The following is a 15,496-nucleotide window of genomic DNA, read 5'->3' as shown; positions in this document are numbered from 1 at the left end:
TCCAACGTGTGCACATTTGATTGTTCTTTTGAATGGACCCTTTGTATTCTTTCTTTTCTTTACTAACCCTTTAGTTAAGTACGATTCAGAAATATAATTCCTTTAATTGTATGCAGTGTGCTGTCTGTTATTTCTTGGCACTGAGTTGTAACAGGGTAGCAAATTACACAATATCCACACAAACCGGGGTTTGAGGTTTGAGGTCTCAAACTCACGGGTTTGGCAGGACCGGAGTGTGTATTCCCTCAATTTACGCAGCCAAGGAAACCAGGTGATTTCATCTACAAGAAGCAAAATACAGCCCATGGGGGAGGGGTGGAGGGAGAGGGAGGAAAAAGAAGGAAAAGCAGGATGCTCAGGTTTTTGTCATGTTCATTTAAGAGTCTATATGAGAAACTGGGTGATAACGAGAAAGAGGTACGCTACAGTCAAATTCACAGAGCCTGTCTGAAATAAACCACGTAGTTGGCCCAGTTCATTAATAACTACAATATACTGTATGTGTGAACGAGTAATCGACTTCCAGGAACACCTTGAGCTTTCAATGAAGTAGAAACTTGTATTCAAAATACATCTCCCTGAACATTGAGCTTCTACCAATACCAGTCCAATGACTGGAGGGTGGACTGGACTCGGAGGCGACCTGGTGTAAAGGTGTTTAGAGGTGCCGATTATTGCATAATGCCGTGCAATCCCGGGATACGCAACACTTCAGAAACAAAAATGTAGCATGAAACTGTTTTAAAACTTCAAACACCAAACGTTGGTTAAATAAATGTCATGACAAATCGTTGCCCGGAAGGAGCAATTGTTAGATGAAATGTAATCTGAAAGGGTAAAAAGGATAGAAACAGACAAGTTAGGAAAGCATTTACTTGGAGTAAGGGGAAATGTGAAGCTATCAGGCAGGAACTTGGAAGCATAAATTGGGAACAGATGTTCTCAGGGAAGTGTACGGCAGAAGTGTGGCAAATGTTCAGGGGATATTTGTGTGGAGTTTCAATAGGTATGTTTCAATGAGACAGGGAAATGATGGGAGGGTACAGGAACCGTGGTGTACAAAGGCTGTTGAAAATCTAGTCAAGAAGAAAAGGAAAGCTTACGAAAGGTTCAAAAAACTAGGTAATGATAGAGATCTAGAAGATTATAAGGCTAGCAGGAAGAAGTTTAAGAATGAAATTAGGAGAGCCAGAAGGGGCCATGAGGAAGGTCTTGGCAAGCAGGATTAAGGAAAACCCCAAGGCGTTCTACAAGTATGTGAAGAGCAAAAGGATAAGACTTAGAGAGAATAGGACCTATCAAGTGTGACAGTGGAAAAGTGTGTATGGAACTGGAGGAGATGGCAGAGGTACTTAATGAATACTTTGCTTCAGTATTCACTATGGAAAAAGGTCTTGGCGATTGTATGGATGACTGACAGTGGATTGAAAAGCTTGAGCATATAGACATTAAGAAAGAGGATGTGCTGGAGCTTTTGGAAAGCATCATGTTGGATAAGTCTCCAGGACCGGACAAGATGTACCCTAGGCTACTGTGGGAGACGAGGGAGGAGACTGCTGATCCTCTGGCAATGATCTTTGCATCATCAATGGGGACGGGAGAGGTTCCGGAGGATTGGCGGGTTGCGGATATTGTTCCCTTTTTTAAGAAAGAGAGTAGAGGTAGCCCAGGAAAGTATAGGCCAGTGAGTCTTACTTCAGTGGCTGGTAAGTTGATGGAAAAGATCCTGAGAGGCAGGATTTATGAACATTTGGAGAGGCATAATATGATTAGGAATAGTCAGCATGGCTTTGTCAGAGGCAGGTCGTGATTGAATTTTTTTGAGGATGTGATGAAACACATTGAAGGTAGAGTAGTAGATGTAGTGTAGATGGATTTCAGCAAGGCATTTGATAGGGTACCCCATGCAAGGCTTATTGAGAAAGTAAGGAGGCATGGGATCCAAGGGGACATTGCTTTGTGGATCCAGAAATGGCTTGCCCACAGAGGGCAAAAAGTGGTTGTAAGTGGGTCATGGAGGTTGGTATGCATCTGAGACCCATTATAACCATATAACAATTACAGCACGGAAACAGGCCATCTCGGCCCTTCTAGTCCATGCTGAACACTTACTCTCACCTCGTCTCACTGACTTGCACTCAGCCCATAACCCTCCATTCCTTGCCTGTCCATATAGCTATCCAATTTTAATTTAAATGACTATATCAAACCTGCCTCTACCACTTCTGCTGGAAACTCGTTCCACACTGCTACCACTCTCTGAGTAAAGAAGTTCCCCCTCATGTTACCCCTAAACTTTTGCCCCCTAACTCTCAACTCATGTCCTCTTGTTTGAATCTCACCTACTCTCAATGGAAAAAGCCTATCCATGTCAACTCTATCTATCCCCCTCATAATTTTAAATACCTCTATGAAGTCCCCCCTCAACCTTCTATGCTCCAAAGAATAAAGGCCCAACTTGTTCAACTTTTCCCTGTAACTTAGGTGCTGAAATCCAGGTAGCATTCTAGTAAATCTTCTCTGTACTCTCTATTTTGACATCTTTCCTATAATTCGGTGACCAGAACTGTACACAATACTCCAAATTTGGCCTTACCAATGCCTTGTACAATTGGACCATTACATCCCAACTCCTATACTCAATGCCCTGATTTATAAAGGCCAGCATACCAAAAAATTTCTTCACCACCCTATCCACATGAGATTCCACCTTCAGGGAACTATGAACCATTATTCCTAGATCCCTCTGTTCTACTGCATTCTTCAATGCCCTACCATTTACCATGTATGTCCTGTTTTGATTAGTCCTACCAAAATGTAGCACCTCACATTTATCAGCATTAAACTCCGTCTGCCATCTTTCAGCCCACTCTTCTAACTGGCCTAAATCTCTCTGCAAGCTTTGAAAACCCACTTCATTATCCACAACGTCACCTATCTTTATAAATGACCCGAATGAGGAAGTGGAGGGATGGTTTAGTAAACTTGCTGATGACAAAGGTTGGGGGTGTTGTGGATAGTGTGGAGGGCTATCAGAGGTTACAGTGGGACATTGATAGGATGCAAAACTGGGCTGAGAAGTGGCAGATGGAGTTCAACCCAGTTAAGTGTGAAGTGGTTCATTGTGGTAGGTCAAATATGATGGCAGGATATAGTATTAATGGTAAGACTCTTAGCAGTGTGGAGGATCAGAGGGATCTTGGGGTCTGAGTCCATAGGACACTCAAAGCTGCTGCGCAGGTTGACTCTGTTAAGAAAGCATACGGTGTATTGCCCTTCATCAATCATGGGATTGAGTTTAGGAGCCGAGAGGACCCTGGTCAGGCCCCACTTGGAGTACTGTGCTCAGTTCTGGTCACCTCACTACAAGAAGGATGTGGAAACCATAGAAAGGGTGCAAAGGAGATTTACAAGGATGTTGCCTGGATTGGGGATCATGCCTTATGAAAACAGGTTGAGTGAACTCGGCCTTTTCTCCTTGGAGTGACGGAGGATGAGAGGTGACCTGATAGAAGTGTATAAGATGATGAGAGGCATTGATCGTGTGGATAGTCAGAGGCTTTTTTCCAGGGCTAGCACGAGAGGGTACATTTTAATGTGCTTGGAAGTAGGTACAGAGGAGATGTCAGGCGTGTTTTTTTTTACGCAGACTGGTGAATGCGTGGAATGGGCTGCCGGCGACGGTGGTGGAGGCGGATACGATAGGGTCTTTTAAGAGACTCCTGGATAGCTGCATGGAGCTTAGTAAAATAGAGGGCAATGGGTAACCCTAGTAATTTCTAAGGTAAGGACATGTTCGGCACAGTGTTGTGGGCCGAAGGGCCTGTATTGTGCTAGAGGTTTTCTGTTTCTATGAACTATTAACTCTGCGAGCGGCTGGGTTAATATACACATTGTGTCGTTCAGTGGTTGAAACAGGAACTTGGGGAACGACAAAAAAAATGCTGTTTATGACCTCCGCATTGGGCTGAACTGCATCTGGGACCTACTCTCTCACGTTGTCAAAAGAAAAGGTAACGTCAACATTACTGTGTCACCTGAAACGGTTAATGTTATTAACATGACTCATTCGTATAATAGCTCCGGAAAGTCAAGTCGGCGGGATCAGTTGCTGGCCATGAAACCCAAAAGCAGGAACACTGCGAAAAAATACAATCACTGCCCTCAAAAAAGCAAGAGTATTCTGAACAGCTTTCAACCAGGACGCCTGTACTTCCAGTCTAATAATACCCAGTCGATGACTCCTCCCTTGAAGGGTCAGACAGCCTGAGCCAATAGGCTGGTCCTGGATTTATTTCCTGGCATAATTTACATATTACTATTTAATTATTTACGGTTTTATTACTATTTAATTATTTATGGTGCAACTGTAACGAAAAACAAGTTCCCTCGGGATCAATAAAGATTACTGTGACTATATAGCTGGACTTTTTAACCCGCAGAATAATTTAAGAATGAACACTGTTTTGGACGAACAACTGTGGTCAAGTATCTTTTTCTATCCCCTAGACACAATATAGCCTCATTTGTATGAAATGTAACGCGATATTTTTACCGGAAAATGCAGCACCCCTCCACCACCCCCCGCCCACCCCGTCTCTGACGGACAGAATAAGGGCGTGAGACGAACTGCATCAGAGCTCTGTCACGTTGTGTGAGGGCGAGCATGTATTAACATATTTTACCGCAGCCCAACTGTTGTCTATAACACAGAGTCACAAGGCGGTGTCCTTCTTATTGATCAGAATATCGATTCCAAGAAGCGAAGCCGGAAGGTTCGGAAGCTTGTGAAGACATTATTCAGCTGAATCGGTACGAAGCAAACTTGCGAGCGCCACGCCAGCGGCTGGGAAACCCGCAAGCACCTTCAAAGCAGGATTGCTGTGATTCCACTCCGCTCTCCAGGCATTGGCACTGTACTGTTGGAAGCTAAGTCCACCTTTAAGCTATCAAGGAGATGACTTGAAATTATTCCAATGCGTTCCACCTTCCTTTCAAAATAAATTTCTAGCCAGTTTAAAGTTCAATGTGTTCTTTGAAGTCAACTATTCATTCACACATGCATTGAAATTATTAGTCACTTATTTCATTCAACACACATCAAAGTTGCTGGTGAACACAGCAGGCCAGGCAGCATCTATAGGAAGAGGTACATTCGACGTTTCGGGCCGAGACCCTTCGTCAGGACTAACGGAAAGAAGAGCTAGTATGTCTGTCGTTGACATACTCTCTCGATCACCTCCATAATTCCTTATTTGAAGTCTCTTAACTAACATGGCACAAATCCAACCAATTGTGTCTCTCTCACTTTCTCCCTCTCCCCCATTCCTCTCAGTGTCACTCTGCGCCTGAGTACATTGTTTTTTATTTTCTTATATAAACTGCCAATATTTCAAATTAATCTTGGAACAATAGCGAAATTGTTTCCTTGAAAAGTTTAAAAGTGTTTTAACATTTTTAATAAAAATATTGTTAGAGAGGGAACGTGAAATTATTGCCTGAAATGTGCAATCATTAGACAACTATATTCCGAAAAGGTGAATGATGAACTATTTAAAAGCAGCGAGCGATTGTGAAACACGTGTTGTTTCGTGGTTGGAAAGGAAACTTGACAAAGCGCAAAAAAATGATGTTATATTACTTCCGCACTATACTGAACTATATCTGGAACCTGTTCTCACGCGTTGTAAAAACAGACCCGCCCAGCATAAGTAATGGCAACGTTACAATGTCACGTGGTACGGTTACTATTATTAACATAACTCATTTGCATGACAGCTCCAGAAAATCAAGTTGGGGCAAGCTCCGAAATCCAACAGCAGGATGGATGCCAATAAATAAATACAGTCAGCGGCCATCAAAAAACAGTCAAAGTCGGAAGAGTTTTCAATCCAAGCCACTGCTGCTTCCAGTCTAATCCCCAGCTACTGCGCATCTATTGGTGGAAGTAGACACCACAGAATAATATAAAAATGTACACTGCTTCGGATTAACAACCCCGAAACACAGAAACCAGTAAACACAGAAACGAAGTAAAGCAATCGATGTTGTCACCATCCACCTAAAATGGCGGAAAACCCGCCAACACCATCACACCAGGACTCCTCTGACTCTGCTCTCCAATCGTTGGGCCGCTCCTATTGGAATTGAAGCCACAGAATATTTCAAGAACATGACTTAAAATGATTCAAATGATTTCCGTATTCTTTTAAAAATAAAGTTCTCTCCCATTTAAAGTTGAATGTGCTCTTGGATCTCGATCATTTATTAATACATACGCGGGAATTAAGCTCAACGTAAAATGCATCATGCAACCTTTTCCTGCGGCCATACTTAGCAGATCTGTAGAGCAGCCACTGTAAACACGATCAATGGAAAACAAATTGTGCAAATGAAAATATAAATAAACGAGCATGAAATAACAAGATAAAGAGTCCTTCTCGTGAGACCATTGGTTTTGGGAACACCAGAAGTGGAATGAATGGACTTAACCCATTTTGTTTAAGAGCCTGATGGTAGAGGTGTCGCAATGGTGGGGCATTGGGAGCAAGGGTGGACCCAAATGCAAGACACATCTTGTGAGGTTAATCAGATGTAGTTTATTGTTTGATACCAGGAGAGCTAGGTAGAAGCAGTAATAGCGAACTGGACAAGGACTCAGGACCACGACTAGGCTGGGACCAAGGGTCTGGGCTTGGACTCGGAATCGGATCCCAGAACTAGAGGCGACATGAAGAGGCTAGGGTATGGACTCCGAGCCAGGGACTGGGCAAGGACCCAGTACCTGGATCTTGCCTCGGGCTCGGACCCCAGAACCAGGCATGGACATGACATGGGCTAGGGAGAGGAGGAACATGGAAAACAGAGCCTCGGTCTCGGGAGAGCAGGTACATGGACACATGGACCATGGACACATACACAGAACACAGAGTCGGGACCCCTCCTTGGGTACAGGACATAGGGCTGGGACTCATGACCCCCGCGGGGCAACGGCAAGATGGCCTGACTTACCCCACGGAGGCGAGGACAAGACACGACAAGACATGACCCCCCCGCGGGGCAACGGCAAGACGGCCTGACTTACCCCACGGAGGCGAGGACAAGACACGACAAGTCATGACACCCCCCCCCCCCGCGGGGCAACGGCAAGACGGCCTGACTTACCCCACCGAGGCGAGGACAAGACAAGACCAACACGAAAGAACACCAGATAGTACCTATCTAGCTCCGGTGATAGAACTAGACCGGAGTGCAGGTGAGGGCTGCAGACGAGGGCTAGAGGCGAGAGGGGCAGAGAAGGGATTCAGACGGGGGGTGGGGTAGGACAGGAATCACAGACCGCCAGGGCCAGGACTTGACTCGGAACTTGGATGCCGCCAGGGCCGGGACTTTACTTGGAACTTGGATGCCGCCAGGACCGGGACTTGACTCGGTACGTGGATGCCCCTGGAGCCAGGACTTGACTTGGAGCCTCTGGGTAGTGGCGAGCTTTCGACTTGGCCCGGGAACAGTAGACAGCGGTTCTTGGTTCTCTTCGGCGGGTTAACTGATGGACCCACCTCGGTGAGGAACTTTGCAGGCTCGCTTTGGCGAGGTAACTTGACAGGGTTGCTTCGGTGAGGAAAGGTGACTTACCAGCACTCGCTTCGGCAGAGACTAGTCTTGCTCCAGCCAGATGACATTGGCACGCCATACCTTGGTGACTTTGCAAACGCTGTCGCGCTGAACGGCTGAAAGCCAGAGACTATAAACTACCGGTTCAGCTGAGAGTAAATTGCCTCTAATCACCAAGGCCGAGGGACACGGGAAAACAGTGAACCAAAGGGAAACAGGGAGTCAATGGTCCGGATCGTTACATAAAGTAAATTTAAAGGGACCCCGATCCGGACCATGACAAGAGGGGCAGTAACTGTTCTTGAACCTGGTGATATAAGTCCTGAGGCACCTGTGTATAATTCAATATATACCGTCAGGCTGATCAACTCCTCCACGCATGAACCCACCCTTCAATGGGAACTCACATCAGCTCACATCACATTACACATTACATTACGTGCATGTAACGAGAGCATCTTGGATCTCCAGCTGGTCCACAGCAGGGATGATTGATAAGTTCGTGGCCTAAGGTAGAAGGAGATGAGTTATACAGCTCTCATTATGTGCAGTTCAACTCTTTGAATGAAAATGCAGAAAGTTTGACGTTAATAACTCATCTCCTACCTTAGGCCACGAACTTATCAATCACCCTTGCTGTGGATCACTTCTGGAGGTCCAAGACGCCGACTTCTACAAAGAAGGGATCCGTATGTTCCACGACTGCTGAACTAAGTGTGTAAATGTAGGAAAAATAAATGTGCTAGGTTTTCTAAAATTGACTCCTTCTACCTTAGGCCATGAACTTATCAATCACCCCTCGTACATAACAGTTACTTGTACATTGTATTTTACATGTCTGCTTTTATATTTATCGTGTTCTTTATGCTTAATGTGTTTTTATGCTGCATCAGATCCGCAGTAACAATCGTTTCATTCTCGTTTACACTCATGTACTGAAAAATGACAATAAGTGATCTTGGATCTTGAATATTCAATGGGGTGACATTTAAATGACATGGAGTCAAAGGGGGTAGGAAAACAATGCTAAATCCACTTTGTTTATGGGAGAAACATACTCCAATTAGCATACACCCACTCCTCATTACTTATATTTCTCTGTTGACAGATGCTGCCTGAAGATATTGAATGTTTACAATTCTTTTAGTTTTCCACAATTCTGGAAGGTGGGAAGGTTGAATTTTTTTGTGTGTGGGATTACATAAGACCATAAGACAAAGGAGCAGAAGCAGGCCATTTGGCCCATCAAGTCTTCTCTGCCATTTTATCATGAGCTGATCCATTTTCTCCTATTTAGTTCCACTCTACTGCCTTCTCACCATAACCTTTGATGCCCTGGCTACTCAGATACCTATCAATCTCTGCTTTAAATACACCCAATGACTTGGCCTCCACTGCTGCCTGTGGCAACAAATTCCATAGATTCACCACCCTCTGACTAAAAAAATTTCTTCGCATTTCTGTTCTGAAAGGGCGCCCTTCAATCCTTAAGTCATGCCCTCTCGTACTAGACTCCCCCATCATGGGAAACAACTTTGCCACATCCACTCTGTCCATGCCTTTCAACATTCGAAATGTTTCTATAAGGTCTCCCCTCATTCTTCTAAACTCCAAGGAATACAGTCCAAGAACGGACAAATGTTCCTCATATATTAACCCTCTCATTCCCAGAATCATTCTAGTGAATCTTCTCTGTACCCTCTCCAACATCAGCACATCCTTTCTTAAATAGGGAGACCAAAACTGCCCACAGTACTCCAAGTGAGGTCTCACCAGCGCCTTATAGAGCCTCAACATCACATCTCTGCTCCTATACTCTATTCCTCTAGAAATGAATGCCAACATTGCATTCGCCTTCTTCACTACTGACTCAACCTGGAGGTTAACTTTAAGGGAATCCTGTACGAGGACTCCCAAGTCCCATTGCATCTCAGAACTTTGAATTCTTTCCCCATTTAAATAATAGTCTGCCCGTTTATTTTTTCTGCCAAAGCGCATAACCATACACTTTCCAACATTGTACTTCATTTGCCACTTCTCTGCCCATTCTTCCAATCTATCCAAGTCTCCCTGCAGACTCTCCATTTCCTCAGCACTACCGGCTCCTCCACCTATCTTCGTATCATCAGCAAACTTAGCCACAAAGCCATCTAATCCATAATCTAAATCGTTGATGTACAATGTAAAAAGAAGCAGCTCCAACACTGATCCCTGCGGAACACCACTGGTAACCTGATCCCTGTGGAACACCACTGGTAACCGGCAGCCAACCAGAATAGGATCCCTTTATTGCCACTCTCTGTTTCCTGCCAATCAGCTAACGCTCTATCCACGTATGTAACTTTCCCGTAATTCCATGGGCTCTTATCTTGTTAAGTAGCCTCATGTGTGGCACCTTGTCAAAGGCCTTCTGAAAATCCAAATATACAACATCCACTGCATCTCCCTTGTCCAGCCTATTGGTAATTTCCTCAAAAAATTGTAATAGGTTTGTCAGGCAGGATTTTCCTTTAAGGAATCCATGCTGAGTTCTGCCTATCTTGTCATATGCCTCCAGGTACTCTGTAACCTCATCCTTGACAATCGACTCCAACAACTTCCCAACCACCGATGTCAAGCTAACAGGTCTATAATTTCCTTTTTGCTTCCTTGCCCCTTCTTAAATAGCGGAGTGACATTTGCAATCTTCCAGTCCTCCGGAACCATGCCAGAATCTATCGACTTTTGAAAGATCATCGCTAATGCCTCCGCAATCTCCACAGCTACTTCCTTCAGCACACAACGGTGCATTCCATCTGGTCCGGGAGATTTATCTACCTTTAGACTATTCAGCTTCCGGAGTACTTTCTCTGTCGTAATTGTGACTGCACACACTTCTCTTCCCTGACACCCTTGAGTGTCCGGTATACTGCTGTCTTCCTCAGTGAAGACTGATGCAAAATACTTGTTCAGTTCCTCTGCCATCTCCTCATCTCCCATTACAATTTCTCCAGCATAATTTTCTATCGGTCCTATATCTACTCTCACCTGTCTTTTACTCTTTATATACTTGAAAAAGCTTTTAGTATCCTCTTCGATATTATTTGCTAGCTTCCTTTCATAGTTAATCTTTTCTCTCTTAATGACCTTCTTGGTTTCCTTTTGTAAGGTTTTAAAAACTTCCCAATCCTCTCTTCCCACTAATTTTTGCTTCCTTGTATGCCCTCTCTTTTGCTTTAACTTTGGCTTTGACTTCTCTTGTCAACCACGGTTGCATCCATTTTCCACTCGAAAATTTCTTCTTTTTTGGAATATACCTGTCTTGCACATTCCTCATTTCTCGCATAAACTCCAGCCACTGCTGCTCTGCTGTCTTTCCCGCCAGTGTCTCTTTCCACTCAACTTTGGCCAGTTCCTCTATCATGCCACTGTAATTTCCTTTACTCCACTGAAATACCAACACATCAGATTTCGGCTTCTCTTTTTCAAATTTCACAGTGAACTCAATCATGTTATGATCACTGCCTCCTAAGGGTTCCTTCACCTCAATCTCTCCAATCACCTCCGGTTCATTACATAATGGTCTATAAGAGGATGTTGTAAAGTGAACAAAGTTACCGGAGAGACACTGAAGCTCGTGGAGACAGAAGTGTTTTATTCAACAAAATGAGACGCTGTTGGAGGAAGCTGCCTCCCGACCTAATATTACATGCCATTTTTTGTATTCTGAAAACCAAAGGTAACATCAGGACAGTTCTACAGTTGGAATGTATTTACAATGCTTATTTTGAATTACATATAGTTGTCACACACGTTCTTCTTTGCAGCCACATTGCAGACACCCAAGATGAATGTTAATCAGCACTGTCTGGTTTGCAATTAACTCCAGTGCACAGTTCCAGGAAAACTGTTGTTCAGGGCTGTATTTTAAATTTAATCTACAGTTCACATTCGGGTCTGAAGATTGGTTGCTGGTGAAGTAAATACAAACCCCATTTCCAGAAAAGTTGGGATATTTTCCAAAATACAATAAAAACAAATATCTGTGATATGTTAATTCACGTGAACCTTTATTTAACTGACAAAGGTACAAAGAAAAGATTTTCAATAGTTTTACTGACCAACTTAATTGTATTTTGTAAACATACACAAATTTAGAATTTGGCGGCTGCAACACACTCAACAAAAGTTGGGACAGAGGCATGTTTACCATTGTGTTACATCACCTTTCCTTTTAATAACACTTTTTAATCGTTTTGGAACTGAGAATACTAATTGTAGTAGACTTGCAATTGGAAATTTTGTCCATTCTTGCTTGATATAAGACTTCAGCTGCTCAACAGTCCGTGGTCTCCGTTGTCTGATTCTCCTCTTCATGATGCGCCGTATATTTTCAATAGGAGATAGATCTGGACTGGCAGCAGGCCAGTCAAGCACACGCACTCTGTGTCTACAAAGCCACGCTGTTGTAGCCCGTGAAGAATGTGGTCTGGTATTGTCCTGCTGAAATAAGCATGGCCGTCCCGGGAAGAGATGTCGCCTTGATGGCAACATATGTATCTCTAAAATCCTAATATACGCCTTAGAGTCAATGGTACCTTCACATACATGCAACTCACCCATGCCATGGGTGCTGATGCACCCCCATACCATCACAGATGCTGGCTTTTGCACCTTTCGCTGATAACAATCTGGATGGTCGTTTTCATCTTTGGCATGAAGAACTCGACGCCCGTTTTTTCCGAAAACTAGCTGAAATGTGGACTCATCTGACCATAGCACATGGTTCCACAGTCTTTCAATCCATCTGAGATGAGCTCGGGCCCAGAGAACTCGCTGGCGTTTCTGCATAGAGTTGATGAATGGCTTCCTCCTTGCGTAATACAGTTTCAAGTTGCATTTCTGGATGCAGCGATGGACTATGTTGAGTGACAATGGTTTTCCGAAGTACTCCCGAGCCCAGGTGCTATAATTGTCACAGTAGCATGACGGTTTCTTAGGCAGTGCCGCCTGAGGGCTGGAAGATCACGCGCATTCAACAGTGGTTTCCGACCTTGCCCTTTACACACTGAGATGTCTCTGAATTCGCTGAATCTTTTCACAATATTATGTACTGCAGATGTTGAAAGACCTAAATTCTCTGCAATCTTGCATTGAGAAATGTTCCTTTTGAACTGACTAACAACTCTCTCACAAATTTTGGCACAAAGGGGTGAGCCACGACCCATCCTTGCTTGCAAAGACTGAGCCTTTGATGGACGCTACTTTTATACCCAGTCATGATACCTCACCTGCTACCAATTAGCCTGCTTAATGTGGAGGCTTACAAACCGGTGTTACTTGAATATTCTGTGCACTTTTCAATCTTATTTTAACTCTGTCCCAACTTTTGTTGAGTGTGTTGCAGCCATCAAATTCTAAATTTGTGTATATTTACAAAATACAATTGTTGGTCAGTAAAACTATTGAAAATCTTTTCTTTGTACTTTTGTCAGTTAAATAAAGGTTCACGTGAATTAACATATCACAGATTTTTGTTTTTATTGCATTTTGGAAAATATCCCAACTTTTCTGGAAATGGGGTTTGTAGTTGCAATTTATCCTAACTCCAGAATACACCTTAACTGCCCCTCTTCTTGGCCTTCCCGGACAAAAATGAATTTGATCCAGGAAAGGCCAAACTTTAAGGAGGATCTAATCAAAAAGGGCAGCAAAAATGCTCTGTTCTTAGGACCACCTTCCCCAATTACCTATCACATTCTTATGTGCATCTACATCTATGCTATCATCCTTAATAGCTCCCTACAAGACTCTAAACAGAAATTTGATGAACAGTCTTTAAAATACAGCTTGGACATTCGTATGTCTGTTGCCTCATTCCCTGCTGGCCACTTGCAGTTTTGATCACATTTTTCATTCTTTACCCTTTCATTCTCTGAGAGCTAAAACTTTCTCTTTTCCAGGAGCACCAGCCGGGTAAATATATCAGGTTCACATGCACTCTCATCGATGCACAGAAGGGGTTGAGGTGGTCTCTATTTGAATGACTGCAAAGACCTCTCCCTGGTGGCACCCCTTTCCAAACTATCCAGTTGATGGCTGGCCCAACCACTGAAAGGGCCCAGCTCATTTGTATTCACCGCCCATTCAGGCTGGGGATGACTGCTTTCAGATGCAATGTGCAATTTCTTCTCTTTCTCAGTCTGCCATGCCATCAAAGTTGTGGGCCCTGATGTCCCTGCTGTAACTTGGGTCCATTCCCATCTATTTCCCCCCAGTATCTTTTCTATTCTATACTATACAACTAATTATCTACAGCCTTCATCACAGAGTACTATTACCATTGCACTTGAACCTGCTAGTCACGGCTTTCTGTCATGCGCTGCCGGTGTCCCCTGCCTTTGCATTTGCTTCTATCAACTGTGGTCAGGTCTGGTGCGGCCAGCTGGTGTTCATTGCTTAGGTTCTCTGTAATTACACTGTTACTGGGTACACTTTGTCTCCCACTCTGTCTGTGAGAGGTGAATCATGTGGGCTGAGTCCGGTGTTTCCACTGACTGCATTGCCGGATTTGTACACCAACACTGGCGTTATTCGTCAGGAGCTCCACCTGGGAGCGAAACCTGTCTTTTCAGCCAACTCCCTTCCCATGACTTGGTCACTTGGCCATGGGAGGACTATCTTCTCTCCCCCTGGGTTTCTTCGATCCGCAATGTATCGCTGCTGCTTTGCTCAACCCCTCAATGTGGTCCTTCACATCTCCCTGTAACCTTACTAACATGGCATTTGTAGTTTCTTCCTATACACTTGCAATTTCTGTTGCGTCTTGTTCTCCTGCTGCCCTGCTCGCACTGAGTCTGCCCACTCGTTCCCTTTCTGGCGAGCCTTTACTGTGATCACCTCAGGCAGCCGCACTATTTTTAACAGCTCCTGACTGTGCTCGGCCTCTCCCCTTGGGACATCCTGGCATGATTCCCACACATCGCTGTCTCTCTTCTCTGTTTGGGGCTGCTGTCTCTCTGTGGGCCATATTAGCTGCTTTGAGGGTCATACACGTTTGCTCTCCCTGTCTTGTCCATGTTATTTCTTCTTTCCCTGAGTAAGGCATACACCTGCCTTACACAGCGTGTCTATCCCCAGGATAGTACCTTCATTGTTTGTGCACACCCAAAATTCTACAGGAATCTGCAATCCCTCAACCTCAAGTACCTAGGGCTGACCTCTCCACCCTCATTGTTTCATCTCCTGTAACTCGCCTCTCCACTCGTGGGCAAGGGTAGATCAGTTATCAATACGGACGAACCCGTGTCCACTAACATTTCACATTGCTGCCCCCATAATAAACCTTTGTGTACATCTGTGGATGACCACCATTGGCCATCAGCGTTTGTCTGCCCCCACTAGCTCTATAATCTAGTCGGCAGTCAAATCAGAAAGAGAGGGTACAGCTGTGGATTCTACCTGCTTTGGTGAGTGATTTTCACACATCTCTCTTTTCAGGACACTGCCTCCAACCATGGTTCGAGAAATCGCAGCTGTAAAAATCATCTCCTTTACCCTTCCACATCTATTCCAGCAGTTCCTTGCAAAGTGCCCTAGTTGCTGGCACTCAAAGCAAGTTCTCTGTAACAACACAACAGCCACATTCACCACAGCCACTTTACAACTTCCCCCTCCCTCTCCTCTGGTCTATCTCACCAGCCCATGATACTAGCAACACACACAAAATGCTAGTGAACGCAGCAGGCCAGGCAGCATCTATAGGAAGAGGTACAGTGGACGTTTTGGGCTGAGACCCTTTGTCAGGACTAACTGAAAGAAGAGATAGTAAGAGATTTGAAAGTGGGAGGGGGAGGGGGAGATACAAAATGATAGAAGACAGGAGGGGGAGGGATAGAGCTAA

Source organism: Mobula birostris, chromosome X, assembly GCF_030028105.1.
Source record: "Mobula birostris isolate sMobBir1 chromosome X, sMobBir1.hap1, whole genome shotgun sequence".
Classification (NCBI taxonomy): domain Eukaryota; kingdom Metazoa; phylum Chordata; class Chondrichthyes; order Myliobatiformes; family Myliobatidae; genus Mobula; species Mobula birostris.
This window is presented reverse-complemented; position numbering follows the sequence as displayed.